The sequence below is a fragment of the Canis aureus genome, chromosome X, assembly GCF_053574225.1.
Source record: "Canis aureus isolate CA01 chromosome X, VMU_Caureus_v.1.0, whole genome shotgun sequence".
Classification (NCBI taxonomy): Eukaryota; Metazoa; Chordata; class Mammalia; order Carnivora; family Canidae; genus Canis; species Canis aureus.
In genome coordinates, this window is record NC_135649.1 from 72,965,021 (window position 1) to 72,987,337 (window position 22,317).

Consider the following 22,317-nt stretch of genomic DNA (forward strand, 5'->3'; position numbering starts at 1 on the left):
CCAATAAATCAATCAGAAGTCTTAGAGAACAAAGCTACACATCTGCAAACCAGAAAAATAACCTGTGTAAACTTTTCTTAACAAGCACACCAAAACACACCTAGGACCTAGCTTTATTTACGGTTTTCTTTCAATTTTGATTTTAAATTTTATTTTGGTCTTTATTTTTATTTTTTCATTTATTTTCATTGAAGTTTGATTTGCCAACATATAGTATAACACCCAGTGCTCATCCCAAGTGCCCTCCTCAGTGTCTGTCACCCAGTTACCCCAACCCCCTGCGCACCTCCCCTTCTGCAACCCTTTGTGCATTTCACAAAATTAGCATTCAATTTTATTTTTTTCTTTTTGTCTTTTTTTCACTCCAAAATGACAAGGCAAAGGAACTCACCCCAAAAGAAAGAACAAGAATAAATGATAGAGATATAATCAATGCAGATATAAGTAAGATGTCTGAATGAGAATTTAAAACAACAATTATAAGCATACTAGCTGGATTTGAAAAAAGCATAGAAGATACTAGAAAATTCCTTACTGCAGCGATAAAAGAACTAAAATCTAGTCAGCCTGAAAAAAAAAATGCTATAACTGAGATGCAAACCAAGTAGAGGCTATAAAAATGAGGATGGATGAAACAGGAAAAAAATCAATGATACAAAAGATAAATTATGGGAAATAATGAATCTGAAAAGAAAAGGGAAACAAAGGTAATGGATCATGAAGGTAGACTGAGGGAACACAGTGACATATTACAATGGATAACGTTTGTATTATAGTAGTTCCAGAAAATGAAGAGGGAAAGGGGGCAGAAGGTTTATTTGAGCAAATTATAGCCAAAAATTGTCCTAATCTGGGGAAGGATACATTCATCAATATCCAAGAAGCACAGACAACTTCCATTAAATTCAACAAAAGTTGACTGAGGTCAAGGCATGTCATACCCAAATTCACAAAATACACAGGCAAGGAGAGAATCCTGAAAGCAGCAAAGGAAAAAAATGTCTCAGACTTATAAGAGAAGACAGAACACACACACACACACACACACACACACACACACACACGACAGATCTCATCCACAGCAGATCTGCCACAGAAAATTAGCAGGCCATAAGACGGTGGCAAGATATATTCAACATGTTGATTGGGAAGTATGAAGCCAATAATACTACATCCAGCAAGGCTGCCATTCAGATACCATGTCACACCAGTGAGAATGGTGAAAATTAACAAGACAGAAAACTACAAATATTGGAGAGGATGTGGAGATAGGGGATCCCTCTTGCATTCTTGGTAGGAATGTGAGCTGGTACAGCCACTCTGTAGAATTGCGTGGAAGTTTCTCAAATAGTTAAAAATAGAGCTACCCTATGACTCAGCAATTGCACCACTGGAGATTTACCCCAAAGTAACAGATGCAGTGAAACGGCAGGACACCTGCACCCCAATTTTTTTTGGAGTCTATAAATTTATTGAGTAAAAACGAAACAATGTCAGACATGTTCAATTCGGTTTGGTTCAAATGTGGCTGATGTCCATCTGCAGCAGAAATGAACTGAAGTAAAGAGAAGACCCAAGGATGCTGGCAAGGGGGCCACTGAACAAAGCAATCCTCTGTTAATTGTAAAAGCAGGCGTCACACAGCCAGTGAGTCAGTTAGCAGAGGCAGGGAGACGTGGTGTTTAATGAGCAGGGATAAAACCAGATTCAGCAAGAACTTTCAAAAGAGGAGAGGGCCAGAGCATTTAGAGATCGAGTTGCAACAGGTGTGGACCTGCCGGTTCACTTGGGGAACACTGTGACCACGTTGTAGCCCTCAGGGGGTGTGACCCGCTCCCGAGCATGCTTTTCACAGTAGATCTGATCCTACATGAAGAAGTGGCTCTTCTGTTTTAGATTGGGTCCACATTCAGTGCACACATAACGCTCAGGGTGACGGTAGTGGTCCCAGAGCTTCAGGAACACGCCGACAATGCCGGTGCCACATTTGTCACACATGGGCAACTTCTGGGCATTTCCAATAGATGCAGCCACTTTGGTGACTGGAGCCTTAACACTTCTGAAACCTGATGGCTTGTTGGGATCCCCTTTCTCCTCAGACTCTAAGATTTCCTGCAATACCAGGAATGAAGTGGATTGCTTGGGAGGGCTCATTTAACTCCTGTTTCTCATGAAGCATCTTGTAAACTTCAGATTCTTTGTCGTTGACAAGTCCACTTAGAGGCTGAGAATGGTCTAAGGCTCTGCCATTTGTCTCCTGCCCACTGGCTGCTGTCTTTGACTCCAAGGTGTTGTTGAAGTTGGATATGTTTTCAGAGGAATAGAGACCAGCTGGGTTGTTGTACTGGTTTGTGATGACCCTGGGGGCAGAGCTGGAGGCCAGCGAGGCGGTAAAGGGCATGGCACTCCGGTTGTGGGTGCTTCCTATGTGCAGGACCTCTTGGGGTTCCGAGGCCAAATTCATCTTGTACGGATGACGTTTCCCTTCCTCTGTCACCAGGGAAGACCAGGTTTTTTGTTCATATCTGGTGACTGTGAGGGTCATGTTGTCCATGCAGCCCTTGATTTTGTTCTGAGCTTCCAGGTGTGTCATACCACTGCTATTTTCCCCATTGATGGCTGTGATTACATCTCCGATGCATAAGTTAGCTCCCGCAAACTTGCTTCCAGGAGTGACCCGGGAAATGGCCAGGGGTTGTTCGAAGTCTTTGCCCCCCACGAGGTGGAAGCTCCACAGCCCCGGGCCTTGGAGGACGATCTGCTGGGTGGACTTGGCGTGGCAACCCACGGGAACCGACGCAGCAGGATGAGTTGCGCTGGGCTCCCCGGCAGCTGTCGGAAAAAGAGCCACCCCAATGTTTATACCAGCAATGTCAACAATAGCCAAACTGTGGAAGGAGCCTCAGTGTCCATCTAAAGATGAATGGATAAAGAAAATGTGATCTATATATACAATGGAATATTACTCAGCCATTAGAAACAAAGAATACCCACCATTTGTTTCAACGTGGATAGAACTGGAGGGTATTATGCTGAGTGAATTTAGTTAATCAGAGGACAAATATTATATGGTTTCATTCATTCGGAAAATATAAAAAATAGTGAAAGGGATTAATGGGAAAGGAGAGAAAGTGAGTGACACATATCCAAATGGATGACAGAACATGAGAGATTTCTAACTCTGGGAAATGAACAAGGGGTAGTGGAAGGGGAGGTGGGCCGGGGGATGGGGTGGTGGGGTACAGGCACTGAGGGGGGCATCTGATGGGATGAGCACTGGGTGTTATACTATACGTTGGAAAATCGAACTCCAATAAAAAATATATATAAAAAAGAGAAAAATTGATGCAAAAATTCTCAACAAGATAGCAGAAAGTTGAATTTAACAGTACATTGAAAGAAGTATTCACCACATTCCATTGGGATTTATTCATGGGCTGCAGGGGTAGTTCAAAACTTGCAAATCAATCAACATGATATACCACATTATCTAAAGAAAAGATAAGAACCATATGATTCTCTCAATATATGCAGAAAAAGCATTTGAAAAAATACAACATCCATTCTTGACAAAAAGGAAACTCTTAATAAATTAGGTATGAATGGAATATACCTCAGCATCACAAAGGCCATATAAAAAAGACCCATAGGTAATATCTTCCCCAATGGCAAAAAAACAGAATCTTTTCTTTGTGGTCAGGAATGGGACAGGGATGCCACTCTCATAATTATTATTCAACATAGTACTGGTAGTCTTAGCCTCAGTAATCAGACAACAAGAAGAAATAAAGGCATCCAAATTGGGAAGGAAGAAGTAAAACTTTCACTATTTGCAGACATTATTCAGCAAAGTTGCAGTATATTAAATAAATGTGCACAAATCTGTCACATTTCTTTACACTAGTAGCGATGCAGTAGAAAAAGAAATCAAGGAATTGATCCGATTTGCAATTGCACCAAAAACAAAGAGATAAATAGGAATAAATATAACTAAATAGTTAAAAGATATGTACTCTGAAAACTGTGGAACACTTATGAACAAAATTGAAGAGAACAGAAAGAAATGAAAAAGCATTCCATGCTCATGGATTGAAAGAACAAAGATTGTTAAAAATGCCTATGGTACACAAAGAAATTTACACATTTAATGCAACTCCTATAAAAATAACAACAGCATTTTTCACAGAGCTAGAACAGTCTTAAAATTAGAATGAAACCACAAAAGACCCCAAATATCCAAAAGAATCCTGAAAAAAACGAACTTGAATGCATCCTGATTTTCAAGTTATATTACAAAGCTGTAGTCATCAATATAGTATGGTACTGGCACAAAAATTGACACATAGATCAGTGGAACAGAATAGAGAACCCAGAATAGGACTCACGATTCCATGGTCAACCAATCTTTGACAAAGCAGGGAAGAATATCCAGTGGAAAAAAAGTATCTTCCAAAAAGGGCATTGGGAAAACTGGACAGCAATATGAAAAAGAATGAAACTAGAGTACTTTCTTACACTATACACAAAAATAAAGTCAAAATGGATGAAAGACCTAAATATTAGACAGGAAACAATCAAAATCCTAGAGAACACAGAAGTCTCTTTGACCTCAGCCATAGCAACTTCTAACTAGACACACTGCCAGAGGCAATGGGAACAAAAACAGAAATGAACTAGTGGGATTTCATCAAGACTAAAATCTGTACAGTGAAGAAAACAATCAAAACTAAAAAGCTTCATCTTACAGAGTTGGAGAAGATATTTGCAAGTGACATATTGGATAAAGGGTTAGAATCCAAAATTTATAAATAGCTCATCAAATTCAATACCCCAAAACAAATAATCCAGTTAAGAAATGGGAAGAATACATGGATAGACACTTTTTTCTTTTTGTTTTGTTTTGTTTTAAGGTTTTATTTATTTATTCATGAGAGACACCCAGATGGAGAGGCAGAGTAATAGGCAGAGGGAGAAGCAAGTTCCCTTTTGGGTGTCTGATGTGGGACTTGGTCCCGGGATTCATGACTTGAGCTGAAGGCAGACACCTGACCACTCCACCCAGATGTCCTGAATAGACACTTTTCTGAAGAAGACAATCAGATAGCTAACAGACACATGGAAAGATGCTTAACATCACTTATCATCAGGGAAATACAAATAAAACCATGATGAGATATCTCTTCACACCTGTCAGAATGTCTAAAATTAATAACAAAAGAAACAGCGGATTTTGGCAAGGATCCTCATCAACACCTAGTGTTAATCACAACCATTACCTCGTTAAAACACTTCACCCATTTAGTCCTTCTCCTCAACCACCTCCCTCCATCAACCCTCAGTGTGTTCTCTATCATTAAGCTTCTCTTATGCTTTATTTCCCTCTCTCCTCACCCCAACTTCCAATATGGTCATTTTCCCCCCTTAAATTCCACATGTGAGATCACTTGGTATTTGTCTCTCTCTGATTGACTTATTTCACATAGCATAATATACTCCAGCTCCATCCATGTTATTACAAATGGCAATATTGCATTCTTTTTAACATCTGGTAATATTCCATCATATATATATAATATATATATATACATATATACATGTATATACATACATATACACATATATATACATATATGCCATTTGATTAACACTAGGTGTTGTATGTAAGTGATGACTCAATGAATTCTACTCCAGAAACCAATAATGCACTGTAGTTAAGTAAAATTTAAATAAATAATTAAAAAATAATACAAAAAATGGGGCGGGGCAAGATGGTGGAAAAGTGGGGGCCCTCAACTCACCTGGACCCATCAGCTTACCTAGATAACTTTCAAATCATCCTGAACACCTACTAATTCGACCTGAGATTTAAAGAGACCACAGCCTCTTTACACTACAGAGAGAAGGGTTTTCACTTCTAGCAAGGTAGGAAGGTGGAAAAAAACAAAATAAAAAAGAATCAAGTGGGAGAGGGGCACTGCGAGGAGCCCAGCTAAAGCTGGGTGAAGGCCCCTGGGACAGGAAAGCCCAGCCCTGGGGAAGCGGGACCTTTAAAAATCTGCACCAGATACTTCCTGGACGGAAAAGTGTTTAACAGGGAAATCCGGCAGAATCACAGGAGGGGTAGTGAAGCTTCATTTCCCGGAATCACTAATAGAGGAAGTGCATCCCAGCGGAAAGCACTCCACAAACTGTGGGCCTATCTCGGAAAAGGGCTGGAGCGTCCATCTGGCGGGACATTTGGGAGAAGCCAGTCAGTTAGGTGGGCGGCTTCAGAGGGATGTGTCTGTACCCTGCTGCCTTTGGGAGCCGTTCCCCCTGGAAGTGTGATTCCAGCATTGCCGGGCCCCGATCCCAGGGTGCAGAGTGGACAAAGCCCAGGATCTTGCACTCCTCCTGGGACAGGCGGAAGCAAGGAGGGCCCAGGACAGCGAGAACTCTCCTGCCACTGGCACCCACAAGCTGTGCAGATCAGGGCACCCAGGCAGGCCCCAGGAGCATCTAGGCCAGTGCAGACTGGGAGACTGACTTAGTTACTGATTCCAGAGCTTGTAATCTGGCCGCTGCCATTGTTCTTCCTCCTTCTTTCATCATGTGCCTGGGGGGGTCTGGGCTGCTAGGAAACAAAGGCATCACAGGATAAACGGCTCCCACTGAGCCCAGCACCCAGCAGGGGGTAAGGCATCTCAATCCAGGCAAAGACACCTGAGAATCAGCACAGCAGATCCCTCCCCCAGAAGACCACCTGGAAGAACACCAGAAGAGTAAATTCTTGACCAAGCAGCTCTAGAAAGCCCAAGGGGAAGTCAAGGGATTTATAGTATATAGAACTAGAGGGTACTTCTCCTTTTTTTCCCTTTTTCAAGTACAACTCATTTTTCTATCAGACTAAAAATTTCCCATATATTTTTCTTTTCCCACCTTAACTACAATGTTTAACAACCTCTTCATTTTTAAGTTTTGTGCTTTCTGACTTTCATATTTATACGATTACATGTCTTAGATATATTTTTCACTTCTAGATTCCCTTCAACATACTCAATTTAATTTTGGGAGATATACGAGAAATGTTTTGTTTTGTGTTTTGTGTTTACTCTGCCTCATTTTGTTCTACAATGGCAGAAGTTAATACCTTCTAAAACATGACCAGCATGCACCCAGAACCAAATAGTATACCATGCTGGTTCATTCTGTGAGATTATATTCTCTCTTCATTCCCATCCTGCCCCGCTCTTTTATTTCATTTATATTTTGATGGTTAGTCATGGGGCTTTCTACAAGTATTGCTGGTTTCTATAAATTTGGGACTGAGCATCTCTAAACATACAGAACATAATACACTCAGAACCAAGAGGATCACTTTCTAGAACTTTTCAGGTAGACTATATTGACTATATTCTCCCTCCACTACAAATTCTTCACCACCACAATCTCCCAGTCACCCGCTTTTTTTTTTTTTGTCTTTTTCTCTTTTTCTTCTTTATTTTTTTCCTTATTATTTATTTTTTTTTGCTTTTTGGCCTTTTATTTTTTACTACTTTGTTTTAAAATTTATTTTACCCTTTAGTGGTCCTTTTGTTTTATTTTGTTTTGTTTTAATCTTCGTTTTTATTTTCTTCTCTCTAACCTCATCAGAATCATCTTAGATGAACTTTAATTAGGTCGTTGTTCATATTCTTGACTCAACCCACGCATACAGCCATTCTGCACTGAGCAAAAAAAGACTAGAAGGAAGAACTCATTACAATTGAAAGAATCAGAAACACTACTCTCTGCCACAGAGTTACAGAATTTGGACTGCAATTAGAAGCGAGAAAGCCAATTCAGAAGCACAATTATAAAGCTACTGGTAGCTCTTGAAAAAAGCATAAAGGATTCAAGAGACTTCATGACTGCAGAATTTAGATCTAATCAGGCCGATTTAAAAATCAATTAAATAACATGCAATCCAAACTGAATTTCTTAAAGACAATGGTTAATGAGGTGAAAGAAAGAATGAGCTACATAGAATACAAGTTGATGGCAAGGAAGGAAGCTGAGGAAAAAAGATAAAAACAATTAAAAGACCATGAGGAAAGGTTAAGCAGAATAAAAGCCTCAGATGGAAAAATCTACGTATAATTGGGGTTCAGGAAAGAACCAAGAGGGATAGAGGGACAGAAAGCATATTTGAATAGCTGAGAACTTCCCTAATTTGGGGAGGGAAACAGGCATTCAGATCCAGGAGATAGAGTGGTCCCCACAAAATCAATAAAAACCACTCAACACCTCGACATTTAATAGTGAAACTTGCAAATTCCAAACATAAGGCCAAATCTTTATACCAGTGAGAGACAAGAGATTTTAACTTATATGGGGAGAAATATTAGATTAACAGCAGACTGCTCTGCAAAGACCTGACAGGCCAGAAATGGCTGTCGTGTATTCAGGGTACCAAATGAGAAGAACATGCAGCCAAGAATACTTTATCCAGCAAGGCTCTCATTCAGAATAGAAGGAGAGATAAACAGTTTCCAAAACATGCAGAAATGAAAGAATATGTGATCAACAAAACAGCTCTGCAAGAAATATTACAGGGGACCTGTAAAAGAAAGAAGAGGCCCCAAGAAATAATCCACAAAAAACAGGGACTGAATAGGTATTGTGATGACATTAAATTCATATCTTTCAATAATTACTCTGAACATGAATGGGCTAAAAGATCCCATCTAAATATGCAGGGCTTCAAACTAGATTAAAAAAGCAAGACCCATCTATATGCTGTCTAAAAGAGACTTATTTTAGACCTAAGTACAGCTCCAGCCTGAAAATGAAAGGTTGGAGAACCATTTGCCATTCAAATGATCCTCAGAAGAAAGCTGGGGTAGCAATCCTCATATCAGATAAATTAAAAATTATCCCAAAGACTATAAAAAGTGATGCAGAGGGACACTATGTCATACTAAAAGGGTCTATCCATCAAGAAGATCTAACAATTATGAATACTTATGCCCTTAATGTGGGAGCTGCCAAGTATATCAATCAATTAATATTCAAAGTAAAGACATATTTAGATAATAATACAATAAGAGTATTGACATGACATGACCATGACACTCTCTGCAAATGACAGAACTTCTAAGCAAAAAAAAATCACCAAAGGCTTTAAATGATACACTGAACTAGATGGATTTCACAGATATATACAGAACTTTGCATCCGAATGCAACTGAATACACATTCTTCTCAAGTGCATATGGAACTTTCTCCAGAATACACCACATAATGGGTCACAAATCAAGTCACAACTGATACCAAAAGATTGAGATTTTCCTCTGAATTTTTTCACGCCATAATACTTTGAAACAAGAACTCAGGAGGGAGGGGCAAGATGGCGGAAGAGTAGGGTCTCCAAATCACCTGTCTCCACCAAATTACCTAGAAAACCTTCAAATTATCCTGAAAATCTATGAATTCGGCCTGAGAATTAAAGAGAGAACATCTGGAATGCAACAGTGAGAAGAGTTCGCGCTTCTATCAAGGTAGGAAGACGGGGAAAAATAAATAAAGAAACAAAGGCCTCCAAGGGGGAGGGGCCCCGCGAGGAGCCGGGTTAAGGCCGGGGCGAGAGTCCCCAGGACAGGAGAGCCCCGTCCCAGAGTAGCAGGAGCTGCACCAACCTTCCCGGGCAGAAAGGGGCTCGCAGGGAGTTGGAGCAGGACCCAGAAGAGAGGGGATGCCCTCGGGCTCCCCGGGACAGTAACACCAACTGCGCGCCCAGGAGAGTGCGCCGAGCTCCCTAAGGGCTGCAGCGCGCAAGGCGGGACCCGGTGGGACCCGGAGCAGCTGGAGGGGCTCGGGCGGCGGCTCCGCAAAGGGGGCTGCGCGGCCCCGGGAGCAGCTCGGAGGGGCTCGGGCAGAGGAAGAGGCTCCGTCCAGAGGGGGCTGCGCGGTTCCAGGAGCAGCTTGGGGGGGCTCGGGCGGTGGCTCCACGGAGGGGGTTGCGCGGCCCGGGAGCGCGAATCCAACAGCGCACGCTCCCGAACACAGGGCGCCGGGACACAGCCCAGGATCCGGCCTCCCCCGGGACAGGCAGAGGCCAGGAGGGCCCAGGACAGCAAGGACGCTCCTGCCCCAGCTGAGCAGATCAGCGGCCCCGCCGCGGAGCCTCCAGGCCCTGCAGATGGAGAGCTCCGGAGTTCCTGCGGGGGCTGAATCCAGGTTTCCAGAGCTGGCCCCGCCACTAGGGCTGTTGCTGCTGGGGCCTCACGGGGTAAACAACCCCCACTGAGCCCTGCACCAGGTAGGGGCACAGCAGCTCCCCCAACTGCTAACACCTGAAAATCAGCACAGCAGGCCCTTCCCCCAGAAGACCAGCTAGACTGACTGACAACTTCCAGGGGAAGCCAAGGGACTTAAAGTACACAGAATCAGAAGATACTCCCCCGTGGTTCTTTTTTTTTTTTGCTTTTTGATTTGTTTCCTTCCCCCACACCCCTTTTTTCTCCTTTCTTTTTCTTTCTCTTTTTCTTCTTTTTTTTTCGTTTTCTTTCTTTCTTTTTTTTCTCTTTCTCTTTTCTTTCCTTCTTTCTCTCCTCTTTTTCTCCTTTTCCCAGTACAACTTGCTTTTGGCCACTCTACACTGAGCAAAATGACTAGAAGGAAAACCTCACCTCAAAAGAAAGAATCAGAAACAGTCCTCTCTCCCACAGAGTTACAAAATCTGGATTACAATTCAACGTCAGAAAGCCAATTCAGAAGCAATATTATACAGCTACTGGTGGCTCTAGAAAAAAGCATAAAGGACTCAAGAGACTTCATGACTGCAGAATTTAGAGCTAATGAGGCAGAAATTAAAAATCAATTGAATGAGATGCAATCCAAACTAGAAGTCCTAATGACGAGGGTTAACGAGGTGGAAGAACGAGTGAGTGACATAGAAGACAAGTTGATAGCAAAGAGGGAAACTGAGGAAAAAAGAGACAAACAATTAAAAGACCATGAAGATAGAATAAGGGAAATAAACGACAGCCTGAGGAAGAAAAACCTACGTTTAATTGGTGTTCCCGAGGGTGCCGAAAGGGCCAGAGGGCCAGAATATGTATTTGAACAAATCCTAGCTGAAAACTTTCCTAATCTGGGAAGGGAAACAGGCATTCAGATCCAAGAAATAGAGAGATCCCCCCCTAAAAACAATAAAAACCGTTCAACACCTCGACATTTAATAGTGAAGCTTGCAAATTCCAAAGATAAAGAGAAGATCCTTAAAGCAGCAAGAGACAAGAAATCCCTGACTTTTATGGGGAGGAGTATTAGGGTAACAGCAGACCTCTCCACAGAGACCTGGCAGGCCAGAAAGGGCTGGCAGGATATATTCAGGGTCCTAAATGAAAAGAACATGCAACCAAGAATACTTTATCCAGCAAGGCTCGCATTCAAAATGGAAGGAGAGATAAAGAGCTTCCAAGACAGGCAGCAACTAAAAGAATATGTGACCTCCAAACCAGCTCTGCAAGAAATTTTAAGGGGGACTCTTAAAATTCCCCTTTAAGAAGAAGTTCAGTGGAACATTCCACAAAAACAAGGACTGAATAGGTATCATGATGACACTAAATTCATATCTCTCAATAGTAACTCTGAATGTGAACGGGCTTAATGACCCCATCAAAAGGCGCAGGGTTTCAGACTGGATAAAAAAGCAGCACCCATCTATTTGCTGTCTACAAGAGACTCATTTGAGACAGAAGGACACCTACAGCCTGAAAATAAAAGGTTGGAGAACTATTTACCATTCGAATGGTCCTCAAAAGAAAGCAGGAGTAGCCATCCTTATATCAGATAAACTAAAATTTACCCCAAAGACTGTAGTGAGAGATGAAGAGGGACACTATATCATACTTAAAGGATCTATTCAACAAGAGGACTTAACAATCCTCAATATATATGCCCCGAATGTGGGAGCTGCCAAATATATAAATCAATTATTAACCAAAGTGAAGAAATACTTAGATAATAATACACTTATACTTGGTGACTTCAATCTAGCTCTTTCTATACTCGATAGGTCTTCTAAGCACAACATCTCCAAAGAAACGAGAGCTTTAAATGATACACTGGACCAGATGGATTTCACAGATATCTACAGAACTTTACATCCAAACTCAACTGAATACACATTCTTCTCAAGCACACATGGAACTTTCTCCAGAATAGACCACATATTGGGTCACAAATCGGGTCTGAACCGATGCCAAAAGATTGGGATCGTCCCCTGCATATTCTCAGACCATAATGCCTTGAAATTAGAACTAAATCACAACAAGAAATTTGGAAGGACTTCAAACACGTGGAGGATAAGGACCATCCTGCTAAAAGATGAAAGGGTCAACCAGGAAATTAAGAAAGAATTAAAAACATTCATGAAAACTAATGAGAATGAAGATACAACCATCCAAAATCTTTGGGATGCACAAAAGCAGTCATCAGGGGGAAATACATCGCAATACAAGCATCCATTCAAAAACTGGAAAGAACTCAAATACAAAAGCTAACCTTACACATAAAAGAGCTAGAGAAAAAACAGCAAATAGATCCTACACCCAAGAGAAGAAGGGAGTTAATAAAGATTCGAGCAGAACTCAATGAAATCGAGACCAGAAGAACTGTGGAACAGATCAACAGAACCAGGAGTTGGTTCTTTGAAAGAATTAATAAGATAGATAAACCATTAGCCAGCCTTATTAAAAAGAAGAGAGAGAAGACTCAAATTAATAAAATCATGAATGAGAAAGGAGAGATCACTACCAACACCAAGGAAATACAAACGATTGTAAAAACATATTATGAACAGCTATATGCCAATAAATTAGGCAATCTAGGAGAAATGGACGCATTCCTGGAAAGCCACAAACTATCAAAACTGGAACAGGAAGAAATAGAAAACCTTAACAGGCCAATAACCAGGGAGGAAATTGAAGCAGTCATCAAAAACCTCCCAAGACACAAAAGTCCAGGGCCAGATGGCTTCCCTGGGGAATTTTTTCAAACGTTTAAAGAAGAAACCATACCTATTCTCCTAAAGCTGTTTGGAAAGATAGAAAGAGATGGAGTACTTCCAAATTCGTTCTATGAGGCCAGCATAACCTTAATTCCAAAGCCAGACAAAGACCCCACCAAAAAGGAGAATTACAGACCAATATCCCTGATGAACATGGATGCAAAAATTCTCAACAAGATACTGGCCAATAGGATCCAAGAGTACATTAAGAAAATTATTCACCATGACCAAGTAGGATTTATCCCTGGGACACAAGGCTGGTTCAACACCCGTAAAACAATCAATGTGATTCATCATATCCGCAAGAGAAAAACCAAGAACCATATGATCCTCTCATTAGATGCAGAGAAAGCATTTGACAAAATACAGCGTCCATTCCTGATCAAAACTCTTCAGAGTGTAGGGATAGAGGGAACATTCCTCGACATCTTAAAAGCCATCTATGAAAAGCCCACAGCAAATATCATTCTCAATGGGGAAGCATTGGGAGCCTTTCCCCTAAGATCAGGAATATGACAGGGATGTCCACTCTCACTACTGCTGTTCAACATAGTACTGGAAGTCCTAGCCTCAGCAATCAGACAACAAAAAGACATTAAAGGCATTCAAATTGGCAAAGAAGAAGTCAAACTCTCCCTCTTCGCCGATGACATGAATCTCTACATAGAAAACCCAAAAGTCTCCACCCCAAGATTGCTAGAACTCATACAGCAATTCGGTAGCTTGGCAGGATACAAAATCAATGCCCAGAAATCAATGGCATTTCTATACACTAACAATGAGACTGAAGAAAGAGAAATTAAAGAGTCCATCCCATTTACAATTGCACCCAAAAGCATAAGATACCTAGGAATAAACCTAACCAAAGATGTAAAGGATCTATACCCTCAAAACTATAGAACACTTCTGAAAGAAATTGAGGAAGACACAAAGAGATGGAAAAATATTCCATGCTCATGGATTGGCAGAATTAATATTGTGAAAATGTCAATGTTACCCAGGGCAATATACACGTTTAATGCAATCCCTATCAAAATACCATGGACTTTCTTCAGAGAGTTAGAACAAATTATTTTAAGATTTGTGTGGAATCAGAAAAGACCCCGAATAGCTAGGGGAATTTTAAAAAAGAAAACCATATCTGGGTGCATCACAATGCCAGATTTGAGGTTGTACTACAAAGCTGTGGTCATCAAGACAGTGTGGTACTGGCACAAAAACAGACGCATAGATCAGTGGAACAGAATAGAGAATCCAGAAGTAGACCCACAACTTTATGGTCAACTAATATTCGATAAAGGAGGAAAGACTATCCATTGGAAGAAAGACAGTCTCTTCAATAAATGGTGCTGGGAAAATTGGACATCCACATGCAGAAGAATGAAATTAGACCACTCTCTTTCACCATACACAAAGATAAACTCAAAATGGATGAAAGATCTAAATGTGAGACAAGATTCCATCAAAATCCTAGAGAAGAACACAGGCAACACCCTTTTTGAACTCGGCCATAGTAACTTCTTGCAAGATACATCCATGAAGGCAAAAGAAACTGGAGTAAAAATGAACTATTGGGACTTCATCAAGATAAGAAGCTTTTGCACAGCAAAGGATACAGTCAACAAAACTCAAAGACAACCTACAGAATGGGAGAAGATATTTGAAAATGACATATCAGATAAAGGGCTAGTTTCCAAGATCTATAAAGAACTTATTAAACTCAACACCAAAGAAACAAACAATCCATTCATGAAATGGGCAAAAGACATGAAGAGAAATCTCACAGAGGAAGACATAGACATGGCCAACATGCACATGAGAAAATGCTCTGCATCACTTGCCATCAGGGAAATACAAATCAAAACCACAATGAGATACCACCTCACACCCGTGAGAATGGGGAAAATTAACAAGGCAGGAAACAACAAATGTTGGAGAGGATGCGGAGAAAAGGGAACCCTCTTACACTGTTGGTGGGAATGTGAACTGGTGCAGCCACTCTGGAAAACTGTGTGGAGGTTCCTCAAACAGTTAAAAACATACCTGCCCTATGACCCAGCAATTGCACTGCTGGGGATTTACCCCAATGATACAAATGCAGTGAAGCGCCGGGACACCTGCACCCCGATGTTTATAGGAGCAATGGCCACGATAGCCAAACTTGGAAGGAGCCTCGGTGTCCAACGAAAGATGAATGGATAAAGAAGATGTGGTTTATGTATACAATGGAATATTACTCAGCTATTAGAAATGACAAATACCCACCATTTGCTTCAATGTGGATGGAACTGGAGGGTATTATGCTGAGTGAAGTAAGTCAGTCGGTGAAGGACAAACATTATATGTTCTCATTCATTTGGGGAATATAAATAATAGTGAAAGGGAATATAAGGGAAGGGAGAAGAAATGTGTGGGAAATATCAGAAAGGGAGACAGAAGGTAAAGACTGCTAACTCTGGGAAATGAACTAGGGGTGGTGGAAGGGGAGAAGGGTGGGGGGTGGGAGTGAATGGGTGACGGGCACTGGGGGTTATTCTGTATGTTAGTAAATTGAACACCAATAAAAAATAAATTATAAAAAAAGAACTCAATCACAAGAAGAATTTTGGAAGAAACTGAAACACGTGGAGGTTAAAGAGCATCCTACTAAAAGGATGAATGGGTCAACCAGGTAATTAGAGAAGAATTAAAAAGATTCATGGAAACTAATGAAAATGAATACACAACCATTCAAAATCTTTCAGATACACCAAAAGAAGTTCTAAGAGGGAAATATATTGCAAAAATCATTCCTCAAAAAAATTGAAAAGCTCAAATACACAAGCTAGCCTCAAACCTAAAAGAACTGGAGAAAGAACAGAAAATAAAACCTACACCAAGAAGAAGAGAGATAATAAAGATTGGAACAGAATCCAATGAAATAACGACCAGAAGAACTAGAGAACAGATCAACCATACCAGGAGTTGGTTCTTTGAAATAATTAATGAAATAGCCATTAGCCAGTCTTATTAAAAAGAAAAAAGACTCAAATTAATAAAAACATGAATGAAAGGGGAGAGATCACAACCAATACCAAAGAAATGCAAACAATTTTAAAAACATATTATGAGCAGCCATACACCAATAAATTAGGCAATCTAGAAGAAATAGATTCATTTATGCAAAACCACAAATTACCAAACCTGGAACAGAAAGAAATAGAAAACCTCAACAGGCCAATAACCAGAGATCAAGTTGAAGCAGTCATCAAAACCCTCCCAAGACACAAAAGTCCAGGGCCAGACGGCTTTCCAGGTGAATTCTATCAAACGTTTAAACAAAAAATGCTACTTATTCCACTAAAGCTATTCCGAAGGATGGAAAGGGAAAGAATACTGCAAAATAAGTTTTATGAGGCCAACATCTCCTTGATTCCAAAACCAAAGATCCCACCAAGACGGAGAACTATAGACCAATATCCCTGAGGAACACAGATGCAAAAATATTCAGCAAAATACTACAAAATAGGATCTAATAGTACATTAAGAAGGTTATTAAACATGACTAAGTGGGATTTATCCCTGGGATGCAAGGGTGATTCAACACTCATAAAACAATCAATGTGATAGATCACATGAACAAGAGAATATAAACAATAACCATATGATCCTCTCAATAGATGCAGAGGATGCATTTAATAAAATACCCCATCCATTCCTTATCAAAACTCTTCAGAGTATAGGGACAGAGGGAACATGCCTTAGCATATCAAAAGCCATCTATGAAAAGCCCACAGCAAATATCATTCTCAATGGGAAAATACTGGGAGCCTTTCCCCTAAGATCAGGAACAAGACAGGGATGTCCACTCTCACCACTGCTATTCAACATAGTACTAGAAGTCCTAGCCTCAGCAATCAGGCAACAAAAAGACATTAAAGGCATTCAAATTGGCAAAGAAGAAGTCAAACTCTCCCTCTTCACAGATGACATGGTACTGTACATAGAAAACCCAAAAGACTCCACCGCAAGATTTCTACGGCAATTTGGCAGTGTGGCAGGATACAAAATCAATGCCCAGAAGTCAGTGGCATTTCTATACACTAACAATGAGACTGAAGAAACAGAAATTAAGGATCAATCCCATTTACAATTGCACCCAAAAGCATAAGATACCTAAGAATAAACCTAACCAAAGAGGTAAAGGATCTATACCCTCAAAACTATAGAACACTTCTGAAAGAAATTGAGGAAGACACACAGTGATGGAAAAATATTCCATGCTCATGGATTCGAAGAATTAATATTGTGAAAATTTCAATGTTACCCAGGGCAATTTACACGTTTAATGCAATCCCGATCAAAATCCCATGGACTTTCTTCAGAGAGTTGGAACAAAGAATCTTAAGACTTGAGTGGAATCAGAAAAGACCTCGAATAGCCTGGGGAGTATTGAAAAAGAAAACCAGAGCCGGGGGCATCATAATGCCAGATTTCAAGTTGTACTACAAAGCTGTGACCATCAGGACAGTGTGGTACTGGCACATAAACAGACACACATACCAATGGAACAGAATAGAGAACCTAGAAATAGATCCTCAACTCTATTGTCAACTAATATTCGACAAAGGAGGAAAGATTGTTCACCGGAAAAAGACAGTCTGTTCAATAAATGCCACTAGGAAAATTGGACAGCCACGTGCAGAAGAATGAAACTAGACCATTTTCTTACACCATACATAAAGATAAACTCAAAATGGATGAAAGATCTAAATGTGGGACAAGAATCCATCAAAATCCTAGAGGAGAACACAGGCAACACCCTTTTCGAACTTGGCCACAGCAACTTCTTGCAAGATACATCTATGAAGGCAAGGGAAACAAAAGCAAAAATGAACTATTGGGACTCCAGCAAGATAAAAAGCTTCTGCACAGCAAAAGTATCAGGCAACAGAACTGAAAGACAATCTACAGAATGGGAGAAGATATTTGCAAATGACATATCATATAAAGGGCTAGTATCCAAGATATATAAAGAACTTATGAAACTCAACAGCAATGAAACAAACAATCCAATCATGAAATGGGAAAAGATATGAACAGAAATTTCACAGAGGAAGACATAGACAATGCCAACAAGCACGTGAGAAAATGCTCTGCATCACTTGCCATCAGGGAAATACAAATCAAAACCACCATGAGATACCACCTTACACCAGTGAGAATGGTGAAAATTAACAAGACAGGAAACCACAAATGTTGGAGAGGATGTGGAGAAAGGGGAACCCTCTTGCACTGTTGGTGGGAATGTGAACTGTTACAGCCACTCTGGAAAACTGTGTGAAGGTTTCTCAAAGAGTTAAAAATAGAGCTACCCTACGACCCATGAATTTCACTACTGGGTATTTACCCCACCGATACAGATGCAGTCAAAAGCCGAGACATCTGCATCCCAATGTTTATAGCAGCAATGTCCATAATATCCAAACTGTGGAAGAAGCCTCTGTGTCCATCAAAAGATGCATGGATAAAGAAAAAGTGGTATATATATATATATATATATATATATATATATATATATATATACAATGGAATATTACTCAGCCACTAAAAATAATGAATACCCACCATTTTCTGAGGAATGGAACTGAGGGTATTATGCTGAGTGAAGTAAGTCAATTGGAAAAGGACATTTATCATATGGTTTCACTCATAAGGGAAATATAAAAAATAGTGAAAGGGATCATAGGAGTAAGGAGAGAAAATGAGCGAGAAAAATCAGAGAGGGTGACAAAACATGAGAGGACTCCTAACTCTGGGAAACGAAAAAGGAGTAATGGAAGAGGAGGTGTGTGGGGGGATGTGGTGATCATGTGACAGGCACTTAGCAGGACACTTGACAGAAAGAACACTGGGTGTTAACCTATATGTTGGCAAGTCGAACTGCAATATAAAGTATACAAAAATAATACAAAAATATGATTAATAAGATTAAAAAATAAATGAACATGAGGAAAAAAAGAAAGGCAAACCAAGAAACAGATTCTTAGCTATAGAGAATAAACCAATGGTTTATTCTAGAACTTTTCAGGTAGAAAAGGTCATGGGTGGATTGATGGGGAATGTGTTAAACAAGTGATGGGTATTAAGGAGGGTAGTTTTTGTGATAAGCACCCTGTATTGTATGTAAGTGATGGATCACTAAATCTACAAATGCAACTAGTATTGCACTATGTGTTAACTAGCTGGAATTTAAATAAAACCTGGGGTGGGAGTGAATGGGTGACGGGCACTGGGTGTTATTCTGTATGTTAGTAAATTGAACACCAAAAAAAAAATAATAATAAAAAAAATAATAATAAAAAAAAAAATAAAAAATAAACACGCACCTTAAAAATCTAATTAAAATAAATAAATAAATAAATAAATAAATAAATAAATAAATAAATAAATAAATAAAACAAACCTGGGAGAGGGGATCCCTGGGTGGCGCAGCGGTTTGGTGCCTGCCTTTGGCCCAGGGCGCGATCCTGGAGACCCGGGATCGAATCCCACGTCGGGCTTCCAGTGCATGGAGCCTGCTTCTCCTTCTGCCTGTGTCTCTGCCTCTCTCTCCCTCTCTCTCTCTCTGTGACTATCGTAGATAAATTTAAAAAAAAAATTAAAAAAAAAAGTGGGAGAAAAAAAAAACAACCAAAAAAAATCACAACTTGAAGGAGAAAATACAACCAACAGATGCCAACACAAATATAAATCCCATGTTAAAATTATTTTCCAAGTATTTTTACAGCAGTTATCATAAAAGAAAAATAATAATTCTCTGATAAAATAGAAAATCTAATTAAAGGAATAGGATAGAAAGAACAAATAATAATGTGACACTTATGCTCAATAATCAAATGAAAATTGTAGACTTGAAAACTGTATATCAATAAAAAGCTTGCTAGATAAATTCAATACTAGAGTGGAAATGGCAGAGGATGAAATTAGTGAACTTGAGGAAAAATCAATTGAAAATACCCGATCCTAGGGAGGGGCAAGATGGCGAAAGAGTAGGGTCCCCAAGTCACCTGTCCCCACCAAATTACCTAGATAACCTTCAAATCATCCTGAAAATCTACGAATTCGGCCTGAGATTTAAAGAGAGAACAGCTGGAATGCTACAGTGCGAAGAGTTCGCGTTTCTATCTAGGTAAGAAGACGGGGGCGGTGGGGGGCGGGGAAGAAATGAAACAAAAGGCATCCAAGGGGGAGGGGCCCCGCGAGGAGCCGGGCTAAGGCCGGGCAAGTGCCCCCAGGACAGGAGAGCCCCGTCCCGCCCCGGAGAAGCAGGAGCTTCACCAATCTTCCCGGACAGAAAGGGGCTCACAGGGAGTTGGAGCAGGACTTCAGGAGGGCGGGGATACCCTCAGGCTCCTTGGGACGCTAACAGACACCTGCGCGCCCAGGAGAGTGCACCGAGCTCCCTAAGGGCTGCAGCGCGCGCACAGCAGGACCCGGGAGCAGCTCGGAGGGGCTGGGGCAGCGGCTCCGCGAAGAGGGGGCTGCCCGGCCGGGAGCACGAATCCAACAGCGCAGGCCCAGGAGCACAGGGCGCCGGGGACACAGCCCAGGATCCGACCTCGCTCCGGGACAGGCAGAGGCCAGGAGGGCCCAGAACAGCAAGGACGCTCCTGCCCAAGCTGAGCAGATCAGCGGCCCCGCCCCCGGAGCATCCAGGCCCCTGCAGATGGAGAGCCATAGTTAGTTACTGAGGGAGCTGAATCCAGGGCTCTAGAGCTGGCCGCTGCCACTGTGGTTGTTCCTCCTGGGGCCTCACAGGATAAACAACCCCCACTGAGCCCTGAACCAGGCAGGGGGCAGAGCAGCTCCCCCAAGTGCTAACACCTGAAAATCAGCACAACAGGCCCCTCCCCCAGAAGACCAGCTAGACAGACAAGTTCCAGGGGAAGTCAAGGGACTTAAGGTATACAGAAACAGAAGATACTCCCCCGTGTTTTCTTTTTTTCTTATTGATTTCCAAGGTCAAGATTATAGAGTTTTTTACGTGCCTTGATAGAAATTTGGACTTTATTTTGAACACAATGAGATGCTTTTGAAGTTATATGAGTGACAGAGAGAGTGACATTTGCATTACAGCTGTTCTATTGAGAATAGATGTGGTTGGGATAGTGGGAAGTAACAAAACCTGGAAGAAAGCCTTGCAGTATTCCAGAGAAGAGATGATGATGATGATGATGATGATGATTATGATGATGATAAATATAAAGAGAAATGGGTTTAATAATGAGAACTGTATTTGGAGGTTGAACTAACAGGACTTAATAATGGGCTGGATGTATGAGATGAGAAAAAGAGAGTAAGGATGGCTTTTAATATTGTGGCTTGAGGGATCCCTGGGTGGCGCAGCGGTTTAGCGCCTGCCTTTGGCCCAGGGCGCGATCCTGGAGACCCGGGATGGAATCCCACATCGGGCTCCCCAGTGCATGAAGCCTGCTTCTCCCTCTGCCTATGTCTCTGCCTCTCTCTCTCTCTCTCTCTCTCTGTGACTATCATAAATAAATAAAAATTAAAAAAAATAATATTGTGGCTTGAGCAAATAGGTGGATACTGGTGTATAGGTAAAAAGTGAATATGTGGAATCTTTGGTAAGGTTGGAAGGGCTAGGATCCAAAATACAAGTACAAAATTAGCCTTAGATAATAAAATTGGGTTTCTGTCTGCCCAATTCTACTTCTCATAGAGCTTCCTTATTGCCAAGAGATCTGCTTCAATTGAAGGTCCTAGGAACTGGCTGTAGACAGTGAGGGCACAGAAAATGTCATAGAAACGGAAAGTAAGGGCTTCAAATGTGAACTCTGCTGACTTCATTTTTGTTGATCCCTGGTTTTGTGACCCATTTCCCTGTGGGAGAGAACCCACAGAAACTTTGGAAATGGCTTTAGAGCTGGCCTTTGGTATCTTCAGTGCTGAGCAGCAACCATAAAATCCTTTGATTTTGTTGAAGAATTATTTCAGCAAACACAAAATCTCTTTCCTACCAAGGCCCAGGGCAAAAATTTCCAAGCCTTGTCCATAAGCACATGTACAGATTTGCATCTTACCAATACACACACAGATATGCATGCATGCAGTTAGCTCCACAGTTTTCTAAAACTTGCACAGATGCACACTCAGCCCCAACAAGATCTATATACCTCTAAAATGCATACATTATCACATCTACACAAACGCATGCCGACATACAAACATATTCATGCCTGTGCATGCTCACACATTCACACTCTACATCTACATTGGAAATA

The 22,317-nt window shown here is 41.0% G+C and overlaps 1 pseudogene; it reads right to left on the reverse strand.

Moving 5' to 3' along the window:
* Positions 1 to 1,448: 1,448 nt before the first annotated feature.
* Positions 1,449 to 21,883, reverse strand: LOC144308889 (PDZ and LIM domain protein 1 pseudogene; annotated as a pseudogene).
* Between the last annotated feature and the right edge of the window lie 434 nt (positions 21,884 to 22,317).